This window comes from Protopterus annectens, chromosome 7.part0 (genome assembly GCF_019279795.1).
Source record: "Protopterus annectens isolate FY-2018-M chromosome 7.part0, PAN1.0, whole genome shotgun sequence".
NCBI classification, from domain to species: Eukaryota; Metazoa; Chordata; order Ceratodontiformes; family Protopteridae; genus Protopterus; species Protopterus annectens.
The window spans coordinates 185,530,824-185,549,442 of record NC_056739.1 but is presented as its reverse complement, the minus strand read 5'-3'; the positions used below and the strand labels follow the sequence as shown (position 1 = coordinate 185,549,442).

Genomic DNA, 18,619 nt, shown 5'->3' with positions numbered 1-18,619 from the left:
CACCCCTTATATGAAAAAATACTGTGCCCATTAGTTTGTTGTGCCTCTGTCCAGCAGTGACACAGAGATGATTCCCGGGATAAACCTACGATCTCCCATCCACAGGTCAAGATTTCTCTTGAACAGAGCCAGCGAGGTGCTCTGCCTCACATGGACCGGGATTTTATTCCACAGCATAGGGAGTCTCTGAGTGATAAATCTATCCCTCCAGCACGTCCTATTTATATCCGTGCTAAGGTTTAAGTCTCTTGCTCTAGTGGTTTTGGTGGATTTGGATTTTTGGGGTGGAGCATGTCCATTAATTCCGGGTTGGACATGGCCTTGTATGTCAGGCACATGTCACCTCTGAGCAGACTGTATGCAACTGAATAGAGCTGGAGTTTCTTCAATCTGGCAGCATATGACAGATTTTGGAGTCCCTTTATCCTTTTGGTGAGGAACTTTTGGGGTCTCTCCAATTGCTGCAGATGTCGGGTGCGATACATCCCGAATGGGGCATTGTACTCGATCATTGGTCTGATAAGTGAAGAGTACAGGGGAACAATGACCTCACTAGATCTGGATGTGAATCCCTTCATGATCAGGTGGGCAATGTAGAAGGTCTTTCTAACCACTTTAGCAACGTGGGTGTCAAAAGAAAGGCCACTGTCAACCTGGGTCCCCAGGTCCCTGATGACCTCTTCTGTGCTTAGTGGATTGCCACCTATATGGTAGCTTGGGGTTACCTTGTTTTTCCCGAAAGGTATGACTATACATTTTTTGGCGTTTAACTTCAGGCCATGGCTCTGGCACCAGCTATCTGTTTCCGTGAGTCCCTTCTGAAGGATATCCGTGTCAGATGCACTTTCCACTATGGCGCCCAGTTTGCAGTAGTCTGCAAACTTTGTCAGCCAAAGTCCTCCCATGTTGGCCTGTACTTCTGAGAAGTAGATGCCGAACAATAGGGGGCCAAGGACCCAGCCCTGTGGGACACCGCTTGTGACCGGCTTGGAGTCTGACATAGCGCCAGCAACTCTAACCCTGTGGGTTCTGTCCTTAAGCCAGTTTGCAACCCATCTTGTGACATATGGGTTTACATTTAAGCTGGTAAGTTTTTCTACAATACCAGAGTGGGGTATTGTGTCGAAGGCCTTTGCAAGGTCAAGGTAGGCTGTATGGACTGCCTTTCCCACATCAATGGCCTTGGTGACTGTTTCGAAGAAGTCGACCAAGTTCAAAAGGCATGATCTGCCCTTGACTAAGCCAAACTGGGTCGGGTCCAATGTCTGCAAGTCCCCTATATCTTTGTTTATGAGCTCCATTATGATCCCTCTCCATAGCTTTGCAGACTAGACGTGTTAAGCTTATGGGGCGGTAATTACCAGGGTCCGTAGAGGCACCGCCTTTGTGGAGTGGGACCACAGTTGCCGTACGCCACTCCTTGGGCACGTATCCTGTGGTAAAGGCTGAGATTAAACAGCTGCCTTATGTGCGGGTTTAATTCCTCATTTAGCTCGTGTAGCACACAGCCGGGGACACCATCCGGTCCCATTGATGCTGTGTTTTTAGCTTTAGAGAGAGCAGCTTTCACCTGCGCATTTGAGATGTCTGGGAGGCTACACTCTGCTGGGATAGTTATCTCTCCTTTAGGGGGGGAGAGTGGGGTGAAGTTTGCACTGAACCTGTCTGCCAGTATGTTGGCAATGTCTGTGGGTTCAGTGATTTTTGTATCATTTTGGACTAATTCTGAGTATATCTGGGAGTTTCCACCCAGGTTCCTAACATAGCTGAAAAAGGCCTTATGATTGTCCTTTGAATCCATGGCAATTTTTAAATTACAGTACAAGTGCTATATATATATATATATATATATATATATATATATATATATATATATATAGGCAGAATTGTAAAATATAATTGTACTTACCTCGAGAGGTTTGGCGACATGTCTAACACTGAAAGTTAGAAACGAGAGCGGAGGTAAAAGGGAAAGGAGCACTGTGGGTAGTGAGAAAAGCTAGAGAGTTTTGGTCCAAGTTGGCTGCAGTACGGCTGAGTCGGTTACGATTTTGAAACCGAACCCACAGGTCAAGGAATAAATGAAGATTGACCACATCAGATCATTAGTTATGGATCAATCCAAGGTATACGACATCCACTTAGGATTTAGAGAAATTTTAGACCGTTTGAAAAATTAAAGTTAGTGTAATACAAACAGGAACTACAATATGAAGCGAGGGAAAAACAAGCTTATGGGTATATTTAGAGAGAAAGTCAGGGAAGAGAATTAGATAGCAGTAAGGAAGTAAGTGAAGAAGGGAGAGTAAGGAGGTATAAGGAATGAAAAGGCACTTGTTCACATTTAGGAATATAGTTTATCCTGCTATTGAGCAAGAACAGAGCCAGATTTTAGCTAGGAAATCTTTCAGAGTGGTTTTGAAAGGTGGGAGGGGAGGGTATATTTCTGATGGATACAGGTAAGAAGTTCCAGGCCTCAGCAACTGTACGAGTACAGATAAACTTCGCATTGTTAGATTTAAGGAGGTTTTGGTCACCAGATCACAATGATCGACTGGAAACAAAATTACTACAATATTTTTAGTGCTGTACAGGAAGATAGATGCTGGATAATTTTATAGGCGGTAGGAAGTTGTGCACGTTAGCCGATGTGGCAGTTCTACCCAATTAAGGCTCTTCAGTGCCATACAGTGGCGGGTTCTGAAAGGGTATGTGCCGCAAATTTAGCAACTTGTTATAGCATCATTCAAGTTGTAATTTTTGTGAAGCCTGGTAGTTAGCAAGGATGGGAGCACCATAAACAATAGTGCGGGAGGAAAGGAGAAGTGGCAAGCATAATTTTAGCTGCGTCAGTGAGAAAGTTTTTGGCTCTGAAAAGCATCCCTATTTTTTGATGAGTTTTTCTTATGCTATTTTGCAAATGCAGGTTAAATTTAAGATAATTATCCACCATCACTGCTAATAGTTTGTTATGACAAGTAACTTCAATGGTTATAATATGAAGAGAGGACTTCAAATTGTTTTTTTTTCATGACAGAAGGATTTTGGGAAATAGTAGTTTGGTCTTTTTTGGGTTGAGAATGAGTTGTGAGTTACAAAAGCCATGTTTCAGTAGTAGTTAAAGCTTCTGGAGTAATTGTTTGGAGGTGTACCATGTTGTCAGATGTGCAGACGAGAGTGGAATCATTTGCGTAGTGTATTAGGCTGGCCTGTTGTGTGGAAGTATAGAGGATGTTGGTGAAAATGTTAAAGAGGAGGGGACCAAGGACAGAACCTTGTGGTACACTGTTGGTGACTAGGAGGTAAGGAAAGAACATGGACCGCCTATTTACTGACAGATACCTATTGGGCAGGTAGTTTTTGAACCACAGAAGGGTGGGCTGAGTGGGACCTAGTGAGGACATTTGAAGTAGAAGTTTGCTGTGACAAACTGTAGCCTTACTGAGGGTATCTGTATAGGTTAGAAGGGCAGTGCTAGTACTATGGGAAGGACAGAAGCCATGTTGTGTAGGGGACAGGAGTTCTTCCTGCAGAAGATGTATTCAAAAACAACTGATGCACTATTTTTCAAATATTTTGGCAAGGGTAGATAAGATTGCTATAGGTCTAAAATTAATGTCGGTTGAATTTCCTTCTTTGTACAGAGGGATAATGCGTGACTTTTTCCAAACAGAGGGAATGTAAGATTCCTGGATTGACCTATTTATAAGGATCAAGTCAGGATAGGCAATGCTATTTGCTGCTATCTTTAGGTATTCATTTGGAACAGCATGGTTTAAGAATAGTTTTATATAGTAAGTGGGCACAGGTTTGAAGGTGAACGTGGATGTGGATCTCATATGTGGCTGTTGGGCAGGGTTAGGATTTGATGTTGAAGAACTCTTGGTTAGAGATGCAAAATAAGACTGACTCATTTTAAGTGGTGAATTATTGGGAAAGGGGTTTGGGTTGAATTTTTGGCAGGGATGCAAGATTTCTTTAATGATATGTGTTTAGCATCATTCTGAAAGTTATTACAGTATAGTTTTTTGTTTTCATTTATTTGCCTTTTAGTACGACTGCAAAGCATTCTGAATTTTAAGACAGATGTTTTATAGGTTTGCCATTCTTTCCATGCTTTTTCTCTATCAGACATTAGAATTCTACTCTTTTTTCTTAGACAAATTGCATTATTTGCTTTTATTCACTTCCTTACAGGAGGTGTAAGGCTATTTAGGATATTTAGAAAAGCTGTATTGAAGTCAATTACAGCATTGTCTAAGGGGAGGATTTTTAGGAAGTTCCAGTTAATAGATGGTGTAGCAATGAATATTTATGGATTAAACATGGAAAGTATGCTGTTAAACTAGATGTTTGGGATTTTCTTTTTTTTTTAAATCTCTCCAAGTCTTTTGGGTTTTTTAATGACATGAAGGGAATGGACCCTATCCATGATTAAAGGTCATGAAATTAGTATTGTTTCAGTCTTTGATATCAGCCAGAAGTGCTCTTCACAGCACCTGCAATATGCCCAGTAATGATTCCTTCTGCAATTCGTACGAGGTTGCATGTATTGCTAACACATATACGACTGTAGATTTTTTTTTATAAGACCCGTTGCTCCTACTGCTATTGGAACGGTCAGGTATCTTTCTTCCAAATTGCTCTCATTTCTGCCTACAAATCCTGATATTTTATGACTGTCTCTCTGTACACAAGACACCATTGTCACTGGGAGTGGCAATTTCAATGATCAACGCTACTTTTGTCTTCTTTTCATATACCACTATATCCTGTTTTCTAGCATCTATCTTTTGAACTGTTGGTAATGGGTGATCCCATGTGATGTAGACTTCATCATTTTCTATGATGCTTTGTGGCTCATGTTTCCATAATGTTTGCAAAATCCCCATTGCAACATTCTTGACCCATTATTATGCCTTTCAGTATACAGTCCTTCTGCCATTGGTATGTCACAACCAGCAATGAGGTGTTCCTCTGTTTCACATTTGGTTTAACAAAACCTACATTTATAGGTTCATAGGTTGGTACTAGGCTATTGGCCCCAAAGCCTATGCAAGCCTAGCCATAACAATTCCCTGGAAATTTCTTCCCACCATATTTACTTCTCTGGGCCCCTGTCTAGCAGTGCGACTGACATGATCCCCGGGGTGAATTTCCTATCTCCCATCCAATCATCAAGGTTCCTTTTGAAGAGGGCCAATGAGGCGCTCTGCTTGACATGTATGGGCAGTCTATTCCAGAGTATGGGGAGTCTCTGGGTCAGGAACCTATCCCTCCAGCAGGTTTTGTTCATTGTGATAAGGTTTAGATCCCTGGAGTGTGTGGCTCTGAGGGACTGGGATTTCTTTAAGTGGAGCATGTCCAACAGCTCAGGGTTTGACATGACCTTGTATGTTAAGCAGAGATCGCCTCTGAGTAGACTATATGCCACAGAGTATAGCTGGAGTTTTTTTAGACTGTTAGAATATGACATCTGCTTTAGGCCTGCGATTCTTTTAGTGAGGTATTTCTGTGGCCTTTCCAGGTGTTGCAGATGTCTTGTGAGGTACATACCAAATGGGGCATTATACTCTATAATGGGTCTAATGAGGGATGAGTACAGTGGGACAATGACCGCTTTTTTCTGGATGAAAAGTCCTTAGTGATGAGGTATGCCACATAGAAGGATTTCCTGACTGTTGTGGCGATGTGGTTATCGAAAGTAAGACCACTGTCCACTTGTGTCCCTAAGTCTCTCATCACACTTTCGATGTTTAGTGTCCAACCTCCTATGTGGTAGTTCATGGGTACATGTTTTTTTTCCAAAGGGGATAACTATACATTTCTTGGCATTAAGCTTGAGCCCATGGCTCTGGCACCAGACATCTGTTTCTGTAAGGTCCTTTTATAGAATATCCACATCATTTGGGGATTCTATAATGGCTCCCAGTTTGCAGTCATCTGCAAACTTTGTTAGCCAGAGTCCCTTAGTGTTGGCTTGTACTTCAGAGAAGTAGATGCCAAACAAGAGTGTCTGTCATTTGTCTGTTTCTCCCACATGTTCAATGGATTTTGTAAACCAGGATGTACATAGCCCACTATCCTGGGTTGCAAATATTAACCTTTCATCTCTTGGTTTGACTTCGCCTCTCCTTAAGCATTCCTGATCAACAAGAGGTTCTTCCAGAAGTTTTCTATACTTGAAACTATATTTATGCATTTTCCACATTTCTTGCCTTTACATCTGGTCCTTCATCTTATATTCTTTCTTTTGTTTTTTTGGCACATTCAGTTGCTGCCTGATTTTTGTCTACTTCTGGTTTGATTTCCATTCCTGTTTGACGCCGATATGCTTCTGCTAGATTAAGCAGAGAAGTCTTTCAAAAAACTTTCACTACATTTGGATCTTGTGAGGTCAGATGTTTGCGGAGTCCCACAATTGCAGATCTATACATGTAATCAATTTCTAGGAGGCCCATCCCTCCTTCGGAACAGGGAATATATAATCTTGATATGCACGGATTTTTATAAATCATCTGGTGAGCATGAAGCATCCCTTCTTGTTTTCCCATCTAATCTATCCAACACCTTTTGGGACCAGTTAAATCACTCCAAAACTATAAGTTAGGGCAGGAAAAGCAAATTGGTTTATAACTTGGATTTTGTTCCTAGATGTTCACGATTAATTTAAGTTTTCTAAAGTACTCCTTACAAAGTTTTATTCACAATTGTTCATGTTTTATTGTTGACCCTTCATCAATTCCCAAATATTTATAGACTCCCTCTTGCTCAAGTTCACATTCATGTCCCAAACTGAGGTTTTCTTGGTGCTGCAGTTTGCCTGCTTTAAAGGTTGTTTTTGCATATTTATCAAGACCAAATGACATTCTTATATCTGAAAAAGTTTTGACAATTTGCAGTTGTACTTTCAATTCCTCATCTGATGAGCTATACAGTTTTAAATCATCGACAAAGATAAGAAGTCTTTACACTTTGTGGTTTTCTATGAGCCAAAATTATAGCCATGGCCAACAGTGGTGACAGAGTCACCCTGGAATATCCCCCTTTGAATTTTTATCCATGAATGTGGGATACTATCAAATACTTTTTCTAGTCAATCCATGCCATACTTAGATTCTTCCCCTTTTTACAGTTCTCCACTATGACTAACAAATAATTATCCTTTGTTCCATATAACTTTCTTTTATTGCCCTGTTGTTCTACTTCCATAACAGAGTTTTCTTCTAAATGACAATAAACTCTGTCAGCATCATTTTCAGTGTACAGTTTATACATCGCCAGAAGGCAAATTATTGGTAGATAGTTTTTAGGGTAGCTTGCAGGTTCACTCTTAAGTAGTAGCATTGTTTTTCCTGTTAGCCAGGTTGGCGTCTGCTGTGATCTCTAGTTGTATAGATTGGGAGATGATCACTGAGACCATATGACATTGTACCTGTGGTGGTACATTTGCTAGGGTCAGATACTAAGATCCAGTCCAATACAGAATTTGATGTCTTGTTATAATGAGTAGGGCTATTCATTGCGTGAAACCATACAAGTTCATGCTAGATGTAGGGGAGTTGGAGTCGGTGACATTTACATCACCTAGTAATATTTTTTCTTGTGGAAATGGTATGGATACCCAATGCTGGATATCTTCCACTATAGCTGTATTGTTGCAAGGAGGTATATAAAGGACTGTAATACATATCTGTTTATAATTGCTTATTTTGAGAAAAATAAAAAGCTCTGCTGAACTGACTTTTGGCTTGCTGTAAGGGAGATGAGGTAGGTACTGGAAAATATTAAAGCAATACCACCACCTTTGCTCTTTATACAGACTTACGGATATTATATGCAGAAGTTATAACTATGGCGTCATTTATGCTGCGTTTAAGCCAAGTTTCAGTTAGAGAGAGAACATCAGGCTTATATTGGGTAATCCAGCCATGTAGCTCAGCAGTTTTATTTCTTATGCTCCTAACATTTATAGCAGCAAAAATTATATTGCCAGGCTTGGGGACTGGCTGTTTCTGGGTTACAAAAAAGTGTGTAGGAGAGAATTATCTTTGTGTTCATTGTGACAGGTAGGGTCAAGATTAGGGTGTGTATCTCCTCCTAGAAGGATTTTAGTATAATGGGGAATTATGCATACTTTTTTTCTGGAGAGGAGGCTTTCACTTAATTTTGTTTTGATTTCAGTTCAGTTTAAGTGCAATTAATCAGTCTATATTTTAAATAAAAGTGATGAGCAAATATCAAATAGGTTTGGTGAAATTTGTGGAGTGTGTAAAGAGGAAGCATGGCTAGGTGGTTGGGACAGAGTTGGAGAGATGTTACAAGATATTATTGAGCCTTGATAGGATGAAAGATGGCACAATAGGAGAACAGAGGATAAAGTTAAGAGTAGCAAAATTAAGTACAGTAAGCTGCGTTTTATAAATGGCAGGTAGTGGTGACGTAGCAAAGAAGGAAACAAGAAGTTGCAGAACAGTGTGAGATTCAGGGATGGTGAATTCTGACAGCTGAAAGAGGTTAGGCAAGGAGAGAAGTTTATTCTATAAAAGAACAGAGGTAGGTTGTCCTGGTATCTTCTCTGGAATACAAGGAATAGACCAGTAATAAAGGCTAGAGTATAACAATGTAGTGAAAATAAGAAGAAATGATGGTTTATTTGGGAAAAGATAAAGATACAATGTAGAATAGATGGGTACCATTAGGGAGGATTGTGATTAGAAATGGATATAGTGCAAAGCTGTATGGGAGGGAGAAAGACAGTTGGAAAAGAATGGCGTACAGCTACAGTGGTCCCACTCCGGACCCCGGAAACTATCGCCCCATAAGCCTGACTAGTCTGGTCTGTAAAGCTATGGAGCGTATCATCATGGAACTCATAAACAAAGACATTGGGAGCCTCCAGACTCTGGACCCTACCCAATTCGGCTTTGTTAAGGGCAGATCTTGCCTCTTAAACCTAGTCGATTTCTTTGAAACAGTTACCAAAGCCATATATGAGGGCAAGGTAGTCCACACAGCCTACCTGGACCTCACAAAAGCCTTCGACACAATACCCCACTCGGGCATCATAAATAAGCTTACCAGCTTAAATATCAACCTCTATATCTCAAGATGGGTTGCAAACTGGCTCAGAGATAGAACCCACATGGTCAGAATCGCAGGTGCCATGTCCAAATCCAAACCAGTTACAAGTGGCATCCCAAAGGGCTCAGTTCTGGGACCTCTCTTGTTTGGTATATACTTCTCTGAGGTTCAGGCTAACACGGGGGGATTATGGCTGACCAGGTTCGCAGATGACTGCAAACTGGGGGCCATAATCGAATTTCCAGCTGACACAAGCATCCTCCAAAAGGGTCTCACAGAGACGGATGCTTGGTGCCAGAGCCACGGCCTCAAGCTAAATGCTAAAAAGTGCATAGTCATCCCCTTTGGGAAAAACAAGGTGCCCACAAATTACCACATAGGTGGTAATCCATTAATCTGGAAGAAGTAATTAGAGATTTGGGGACCAACGTAGATAGTAATCTCTCCTTTGATAATCACGTTGCCAAAGTGGTTAGAAAGACCTTCTATATAGCCTACCTCATCAAGAAAGGGTTCGCATCTAGATCAAGAGAGGTCATTGTGCCCCTCTACTCGTCACTCATCAGGCCCATAATTGAATACAATGCCCCTTTTGGGATGTACCTTACCAGACACCTGCAGCAACTGGAGAGACCCCAAAAGTACCTCACCAAGAGGATCATGGGCTACAAGCAGATGTCCTATGCAGCTTGACTAAAGAAACTCCAGCTCTACTCAGTTGCTTACCGCCTACTCAGAGGCGATCTATGCCTGACGTACAAAGCCATGTCAAACCCAGAATTAATGGACATGCTCCACCTCAAAAAAATCCAAGTCCCTTGGAGCTACACACTCCAGAGACCTAAACCTCAGCACAAAAATAAATAGGACATGCTGGAGGGACAGATTCATTTCCCAGAGGCTCCCCTCACTCTGGAATAGAATCCCAGTTCATGTTAGACATAGCCCCCCTCTGACCTTCTTCAAGCGAAATTTGGACGTGTGGATGGGAAATCGCAAATTCACCCCTGGGATCTCTCCTGTGTCCCTGCTAGACAGAGGCACAGTAAACTAATCTTAAAAGGGTACCTTCTGTGACCTACTTTAGAGGCACAGTAGGCTAATCTAATAGGGAGGTGGAAACCAAATACACTCTGGCTAGGCTTATAAATGCCCTAGGGCAGATAGCCTAGCATCTACCTATGAACCTATGAAAAGGGGCTAGAAATTAAACAGATATAGGGAAGTAGGAAACAAGAAAGAGAAGCCTACTTATAAAAGTAGTAAAGTCATTTGGGAAGGTTTTTGGAATAAGAGTCATAAGTGAAATGCGTACGGAGTAGTATAATTTTAGAGTAAAAGGGGTTGGGGTTGGTACTGAGGTTAGGGAAGGGGAGCAGAGCAAGACAACAAATCAATTTATAGCCAGAAGAAAGCAGTTAACAAAAAAGAGATGCAAATAAAACAGGCTGTCATTTCCTGAGACTAAATAATTGGCATATGCAGTACAGTCGACTGGTCAAGCAAAAAGGGGAAAGTGGCAAACTTGGTTAGAAATCCTTTGAGTGCATGGACTATTTCACAGAAAAGTTCAATCACAAAGCATGCATGTATTGATCTGATTATAGGTAATATGCAGCAAGGTTCTTCAAGATAAATATGCTTACATTAAACCCGGACTAACTTCTTAGTAAACATGAGGTATATGGACCTGTGGGAGAGCTCCTGCAATATCGATGTCAGCTGTAGTGACCGCAGGCACAGCTCTATGAAGGAAGACAGTGACGGGAATGAAGATGTCAGAGATGCTTATATCTAGAATAGGGAGGAGGTCCCTGGTATTTACGGTCACCAAAACATGCCTGGAGGACAATCCTCCCTCTCTAGTCTGGAGGAATCTACTGAATGGCTGTCTTAAGAAGTAAAGTACCTTTCACTTTGCCACCTTACACGGACAGATTGGGATATCTGCTGATATGATGACAGGGACAGAGGAAGGGAATTCTATCTGCTGTTGATAATCTCCCGAACTCATCAGATGGTTATGACTTCAAAAAGACTGACTGGAGGAGGGGCAATACCTCAGAATGCTTTGGGGAAGGGGGCAGTTGAGACAGGCCACAGGCTTGTTGTGGTTTCTTGGGAGATGACCACAGTCATCCCCGTGATCAAACAGGGCCCTGTCCACAGCCACTGTGACCTCTCTGGAAGGAATTGGAGTTGGGGCATTTACCAAAGTCTTGGTTGCCTTGCTCGTGATGAAACCTCATAAGGGTACCTACTTTTCTGGGTCCTGGACAAAATATACTGAGAAGCAAACTTCACATCACTGTCTGACTATGTGGGCTTGGACATCTGGGCCAAAACTCTGAACCATGGCATGGGACATTTGTAAACATCACCTTCAACTCCATGGTGGTGAAGCTAGTGAGGCAAAGCCAGGAATAATAAAACAGTGATGTCTGTGCCAGTCACCCCACCAGTACCTTCTGCAGTACAGTACTGAAAGCAATGTGCATAACCAAAATAGCCATGGACAAAGAGATTAGCAGAATGACAGAGCCTCGGCCTTTCAAGTCCTTCAGCTGACTGACACAAGATGAAGGCCATCAAATTAGCAAAACCGGAAAATTTCACCAAATGTCTCCGATATGACAGCATACTCGACTCAGAGAGGATGTGTAAATGCACTTCCCCCAAGTAGTCAGGGCACAACAGTCTTCACAAGGTGGATAAATCACAGTTCTCTGAAAAGTGGAAGTCCTTTTTAGTGTTACTGCAGAAAGCATCATACCTAGCCTGGGAGTCGCTGACAGGAAAGCCTCATCTGTGAAGATGTAAAACCCTGTGATGGCTCCTGCTCCCTGGAAAAAGGAAGTCTTATGTGGCCTAGAAAACTTGAACAGCCACTTTCAAAATGTCTGAAGGAGACTCGTCCACAATAAACTGGCAGACAGAAATGCTTTTTGGAGATTCTACCTAGCAAAGGCATAGGGGCAGCAGGCCATCCCACCTTACATGGCACTATCTCCAGGATCTCCCTCAATTTAAGGAGATTTAGGGGGTGCTTGTCTCCTCACCACAGCTATTCGCATTGTGAGTGGGAAACTATGAGGACTCTACATACTTCCTCTTGCAGCATCTCTTCCTTGACAAAGAGCTCTTCAAAAAACAGGAAGAACATCTACAGTCAGTTTCAGATGACTGCAATCTCCATCTCTTGGCAGCCTTGTCTTTAATATCATTTTTGGATATGCGAGTGACCATCAGTGCAGAAATAATAAGTCCCAAGTAGTTATGATAGTCCATTGGTAGGGTTATTTCTTTTAACATAGCCAGGGGCTGTAGAAAACTGAGAATGTAGTTGAAATGTACACTGTAACCTGTAGCATCTGACACTCCCATTCTTAGGGCCAGAAAAAAAAAAACACCAGCATTGACAATGAAGAGGACAATACTGGCATCCAGCCCATGGTCAAGGAGCACAGCTAAAACTAACAGTCCACAGACACAGCAAATACTCCAATAATGACAACAGCCACAGCTCCAACCCTGTTGGAGGGCCTGCCTAAGCCAGCTTCTATGGAATCAGAACTGCAACACTGGGGCCAAAGAGGAAGGTTCTAACTGTACACTGACTGAAGAGCAAGAGGAATGGCAGCACTATTTCCAACCAGACAAGGGGGAGCACAGACCCAACACAAGCACCGCTGTATCAACAGCTGCCTCCACCAAGCACCTGTAGTCTACACCCAGTGTTGGGGGGTCCTATAAAGTAAGGGCTTTGATATGAACCTTATTGCACAGGTAATGGAGCTGGGACAGCAGCATTAATAAACATCTGCTGAAAGAGGAGGAAATGGACAACTATTAACTAGACGGTCCACAGCATTGGCTAACACCTTGGAATCAAAGGGGAGCTTTTTATGACTGGTTTTGACTGTCAAGGTAGAGTACAGCAACAAATACTTCCACTTCCTTACAACCTATGACATAAGTGAGGACTGTGGCAAAGCACCTGAATCCCTCAAGGTCAAAGAAAGCAACAGCTAAGGGTCAACCGAGTCCTGGTCAACTCCAAAGTTGAACAGTGTGCAACAACCACTCAAGAATAGAGGTTTCTATGTCACTCCTGCCAATGCCGACGGGTAGTAAAGGTAAACCCTTTGCAAATATCATACGAGCCCTTATGCTGGCCTTGTCCCAAGCAAGACACAATCCAAATGCAACAGTCTTGTACGGAAGGTAGTCCTAGTAGGAATGCTGGATGAAACCATGACCCATAAATGCTGAAAAGCAGCAATCAGCCTCACACAAAGAGGAGTAATCAGAATACAAAATGGCATTCCCAGTAAGGCAGAACCCAGTATAACAAACATCAAATCACAAAGGCTACAAGTAAACTGCCTTCCTAGAGTTCTAAAATGGTGTATTGTACACTGGACTGAAAACATTTTTGGGGAGGGGGTTGGTCAGAGCATTATGTGAACAGGGGGTACTGTGTGCCACAAAAGATTTAGACTAAGCAAACCCACCAAAACAAAAATGGTTAGATTGCTATACAAACTCAAACTATCTACTGAACGGTACAATAATACCGGTCTGCTCCACTAAGGTGACACCTAGCCATGGATATTTATCAGTCAGTATTTGTACTTGGCAAATGTGAAACCGTTTCCTCCACTACCTTTAGTGTTTTAGCATGCCTCTGAGTGATGGGGCAGTCTCTACAAATGACTGAAGGACAATTACTCAACAACTAACTTATCACAACTCCTGTAATCGTTACATGGGCAGGCAAGCCTCCACTCCCCACCTACTCCTATATTTATTATTTATTGCACATTTATTAACCGGGAAATTCTGACTAGACCAGGTCCATTTTCAGCAAAGGCCCGGGTAGAAAAGCTCCGGCATCACGTTATACAAATATAGTACATCCATCATAATACACAAAACAGGTTACATCATGTATGCTGAGCATAGTAATATAACAAGAAATTAATAATACACTCCAAGTAAAAGCAGCTATAGAACATAGGTAAAAGACCATGTCAGTTACAGTACATCCAGCATACTACACAAAACAGGTTTCATCATGTATGCTGAGCATAGTAATATAACAAGAAATAAATTAAAACACTCCAGATAAAAAAATATTTAGAACATAGGTAAAAAGACAACGTCAGTTATACATTGGTAAGAGAAGAAAATGTATCAAGTAAGATTCTACAGTTAAAAGTACCCTTTCAGATGACCAAGCGTACAGGGGATCAGCGATCCAGCATGTGATCAGAGATGAGTTTGGGGAGTTAATAGCAGTGTGGGTAGAGTAATGTGATACAAGGGCATAACCAGGTACTAAGAAGATGCAATTTGAGGGAGTTTTTGAATATGGATGTGGAGGGGGCAGTGGACACTGATAGGGGAAGAGAGTTCCAATTTCTGGCAATGGTGTGGGAGTAGAGCACTTTCCCTGTATTATTGTTAGCCTTGGTGATGGAGAGGAGAGATTTTTCACTAGATCTTAGGTACCGGTTTGCAGTATAGACAGTAAGTAGGTTGGATAATGAGGGTTTCTTGCAGGATATTTGAGAATATTATAGGCTGTGCCCAGCTGGTGATAGTTAAGCTGTGGTAGCTCAAGCCATTTTAGTTCTTAGTGCAATACAGTGATGGGTTGTATAGATTGAGTTAGCAGCAAACTTAGCTATTTTATTGTAGCATGATTCTAGTTTGTCTAGGTCACATTGTCTGATTTGGGTAAAGATTGGTGCTGCATATAATAGAGCTGAGAGGAGGTGGCTTTCTGCAAGAGTGACTCTTGCTTTTTGTGAGAGAAAGGACTTATGCCTGTATAGGGAGCCTAGCTTTTTGTGTACTAGTTTTATGGTATACGAGATGTGAACATCAAAGTGGAGATTACTGTCTATTTCAATGCCCAAAAGTTTGGTGTGGTTAGAAGGGGAGATGGTGGTGCCGTCCTTAGAGGTTATGGTAAAGGAGAGGGTTTTTTTTTTTTTTTTATCTATTAGGGGTAAACAGTAGCAGTTTTGTCTTTTTAGGATTTAGAATTAATTGGATATCGGATATCCATTTTTCTACCGAGTTAAAGGTATCTTGAGTGAGTATATGTAGGGTGATGGGAGATGAGGCAGAGCAGATCAGGGTTGAATCATCTGCATATTGTACGAGTGTGGCATGTTGTGTAGAGCTATTGAGGTTATTTGTAAAAGGGCGGCCATGGTGGTGCAGTGGTTAGCATTGTCACCTCACAGCAAAAGGTTGTCCGGTTCGATCCCCGGCTGGGATGCCTTCTGTGCGGAGTCTGCATGTCCTCCCTGTGGTCGCGTGGGTTTCCTCCGGGTGCTCCGGTTTCCTCCCACATCCCAAAGACATGCTGCAGGTGGACTGAACACTCTAAATTGGCCCTAGGCGTGAGTGCGTGCATCTGTGTGTGTGTGCCTTCTGTGTAAGGTTGGGTGCCGGGCTGGCAACTTGACACTGTACAAAACTCCACTGCCAGTCATGAGGAGACAGGTGATCCGCTGTGGCGACCCCTAACCGGGAAAAGCCGAAAGAAGAAGAGAACAATAGCGGGCCCAATATAGAGCCCTGTGGGACACCTATGGTGGTTGGAAGTTGTGCAGACAGAGTTCCTTTACACTGGACTGATTGTTGCCTGTCAGATAGGCAGCTTCTGAACCAGGCTATAGTAGAGGAGGTGAAGGATAATGATGTTAAGGTGAGTCTAGTAGAATGCAGTGGGACACCATATCAAATGCTTTTGAGAGGTCTAGGAAAATGGCCGATACATACTTGTTATCATTTCTATGAAGGTTTATATGATTAGTGAAGGATAGAAGGGCTGTGGTAGTGCTGTGATGTGGATGGAAACCATGTTGTGTGTTAGATAGTAGATTGTGTGCGTTAAGAAATGTCATCACTTGCACATGGATGCATTTCTCAAGAATTTTGGATAGGGGGCAAAGGATGACAATAGATTGGTAGTTGCAGAATTCGTAGGAGTTATCTCCTTTATGGAGAGGAATGATGCGAGATACTTTCCAGAGTTTGGGTATGTAGGATTCTAGTATGGAGCAGTTGATAAGGATGGAAACAGGATAGGGAGTCACTAGCCATTTTTAGATATGCAGCAGGTATGTTATCAGCTGCCAGTGTAGTTGGCTTTATTTTTAGGAGTAGTTTTTTGATAGTTGAGGTGGGCACTGGTGATGGGCTGGGTTGTGATGGAGGTAGACTGCTTTTGGTTATTTGACTGGACAGGGCTAAGATGAATTTAGTAAAATGGTTATAAAATTGAGAAGCTATGTCTATGGTATTATTAGTAGAGCTGGGTGCTGGAGTAGTGATTTTGCCTGGCTTTAGTAGGGAGTTAATGGCATGCCAGAATTTTTGTGGATTATTTGAATATTTCCTTTGGGCACTAAGAAAATAGTTTTTGTTTACTTTGGATTTAGCCTTGGCCTTGTTTCTAAGCTGTTGATAGTATTGCCTGGAGGTAGGGTTTTGTCAGTTTTCCAGATTTTCCAGGCTTTATCTCTGGCTTTTAGTAAGGCTCTGGTGTCCCTACTTAGCCAGGGTGCATAGTTGGCTTCAACTCTGATCTTTCTGCTGGGAACTAGACTGTTAAGGATGTTAGAGAAGCTAGTATTGAAGTAGTCTACTGCCTGGTCTAACCCAAGTGTCCATAGTGGTTCCCAGTTGCAGCTTAGGACAGTATTTAGGTATCGTGGAGTAAAGTTACGGTCATCTCGTAAGAGTTTGTAGACTACTGGTTTGGGGTGATTGGAGTGATTGTGGAGTAGGAAAATGGGGAGATGATCACTTAGGTCATCTAGGAGACAGCCAACTGTATAGTTTTGTTTGGGAGAGCTGGTTAATGTCCAGTCCAGTATGGATTATTTTTTCTTTGTTTTCTTATCTATTCTAGTTGGTTCTTCAATTAGTTGAGAGAACCCATATAGATTGATGTGGAGGGGCTGCTAGAGTTACAGGCTGCCCAGTCGGTGTTAAGGTTTCCTAGTAGGATTGTTTCCTGAGGTAGATTGTCCTTTGTCCAGTGTAGGATGTCTTCTATTACGAGTGAGTTTTTATCTGGAGGTATGTAGCAGCATATTATATTGATCTTCTTGGCGTTTCTTATGGAGAGGACAGAAAATAGGACTTCAACATTTTGAAAACTGGGTGGTGTGGTGTGCAGTAGCTGGAGGTTAAGGGCATTTTTAAAGAGAATGGCTACTTCTCCTTTCCTGTTTGTTCTATCAGATCTAAGTGTATTATACCCTGGGGGGGGAAGTCCATCTTGGATACTGGATTTAAGCCAGGTCTCTGTAATGGTGAGTAAATCAGGGTTGTAGTGGGCTATGAATGCATGTAGGTCTGTTAGCTTGTTGGTAATACTTCTTATGTTGTGATTTAGGATCAGCAGGTCAGAGGTTTGTCTAGCTGAGAGGGACCTGGATTTGGGTGAATGTCACCAGAGGTTAGCAGAGTTTGTAGGAGTGTCAGTATGTGCTTTTTAATATTAATTGTTTGTGAGCTTGGTCTGTGTGTGTTTTTCTTAGTGTGGTGAGATGGTGTCATTTTTGTTAGTGAGTAATATGTAGCTGTAAGATTTAAGATTGTGGGGCAGATGTAGAAGTGTGAGTGGGTTTGAGAGGGTGGGCTAGTGTGGGTAGCGTGACAGGAGTAGTTGTGCAGTGGTAGGTCTGTTTGTAAGGAAGTTAGGAAGGTTAGCGATAGAGCTAGTGATAGGGATGTGAGTGTGGGTAACATGACACTACTTTGAGTGAGTAGTACAACTAGGATTCCTGGTTGGTTGTGTGTGAGGGTGGAGGTGTGTTGCCTGGGAATGTGTTGGGAGTGGGATCAGTGTGAGATGTAATTGGATTGGAGGGTGGGGGTAGGTAGGATGAGTGGGTTGGGCTAGTTGTTAGGGGATTAGGGGCTGGACTACTGGTCAGGTGATTAGGGGTTAAAAAAAGGTAGAAGTAGTAGAGGCGGGTGAGAATTGAGGGCAGGGAGGGGAGCGGAGGGGTAAAGACTACAGAGAAGGAAAATGATAGCTAATAGTTAAATGAACTCTGCAGACACTCACTGTGAAGTGCAAGAGGAATAGAAACCACTCCGTGAACCTTAAGGTATGCTACTTTGCATAGCCACTCTACTGTATACTATAAAATCAAGGCAAGTGTAGACATTATCTAATTTTACCCTGACATTTTTAAAAAGATATAAAATTAAAGCTGGAGTTAGTTACAGATGAAACAGGAGAGGTAATTAAATGCTTGTTTACAGATCTGAGTATTTCTCAAAAGAAAATAGACTTTAGTTTTGGGGTGGCACTAACTGGAGAGCATTATGCAGCTGTTTCTCTCTGGTGATGTACTTAGCACCTACATTAATGTTTAGTCTCTTTAGTTGCAGGACAAGTGTTTGTGGGTGTCCAGTGCTCAAGAGAGAAGTTTGAAATTTCCACTGCTTAATATGGGGAGGGGGGAGAGCAGAGACCTGCTTGACCTGATGGGTGGTT

The 18,619-nt window shown here is 42.2% G+C and overlaps 1 protein-coding gene across 1 annotated transcript in view; it reads right to left on the bottom strand.

Annotated features, from left to right (window-relative positions):
• Positions 1–18,619, bottom strand: part of LOC122806339 (arginyl aminopeptidase) — a 292,458-nt gene that overhangs the window by 132,639 nt on the left and 141,200 nt on the right. The window lies entirely within an intron of this gene.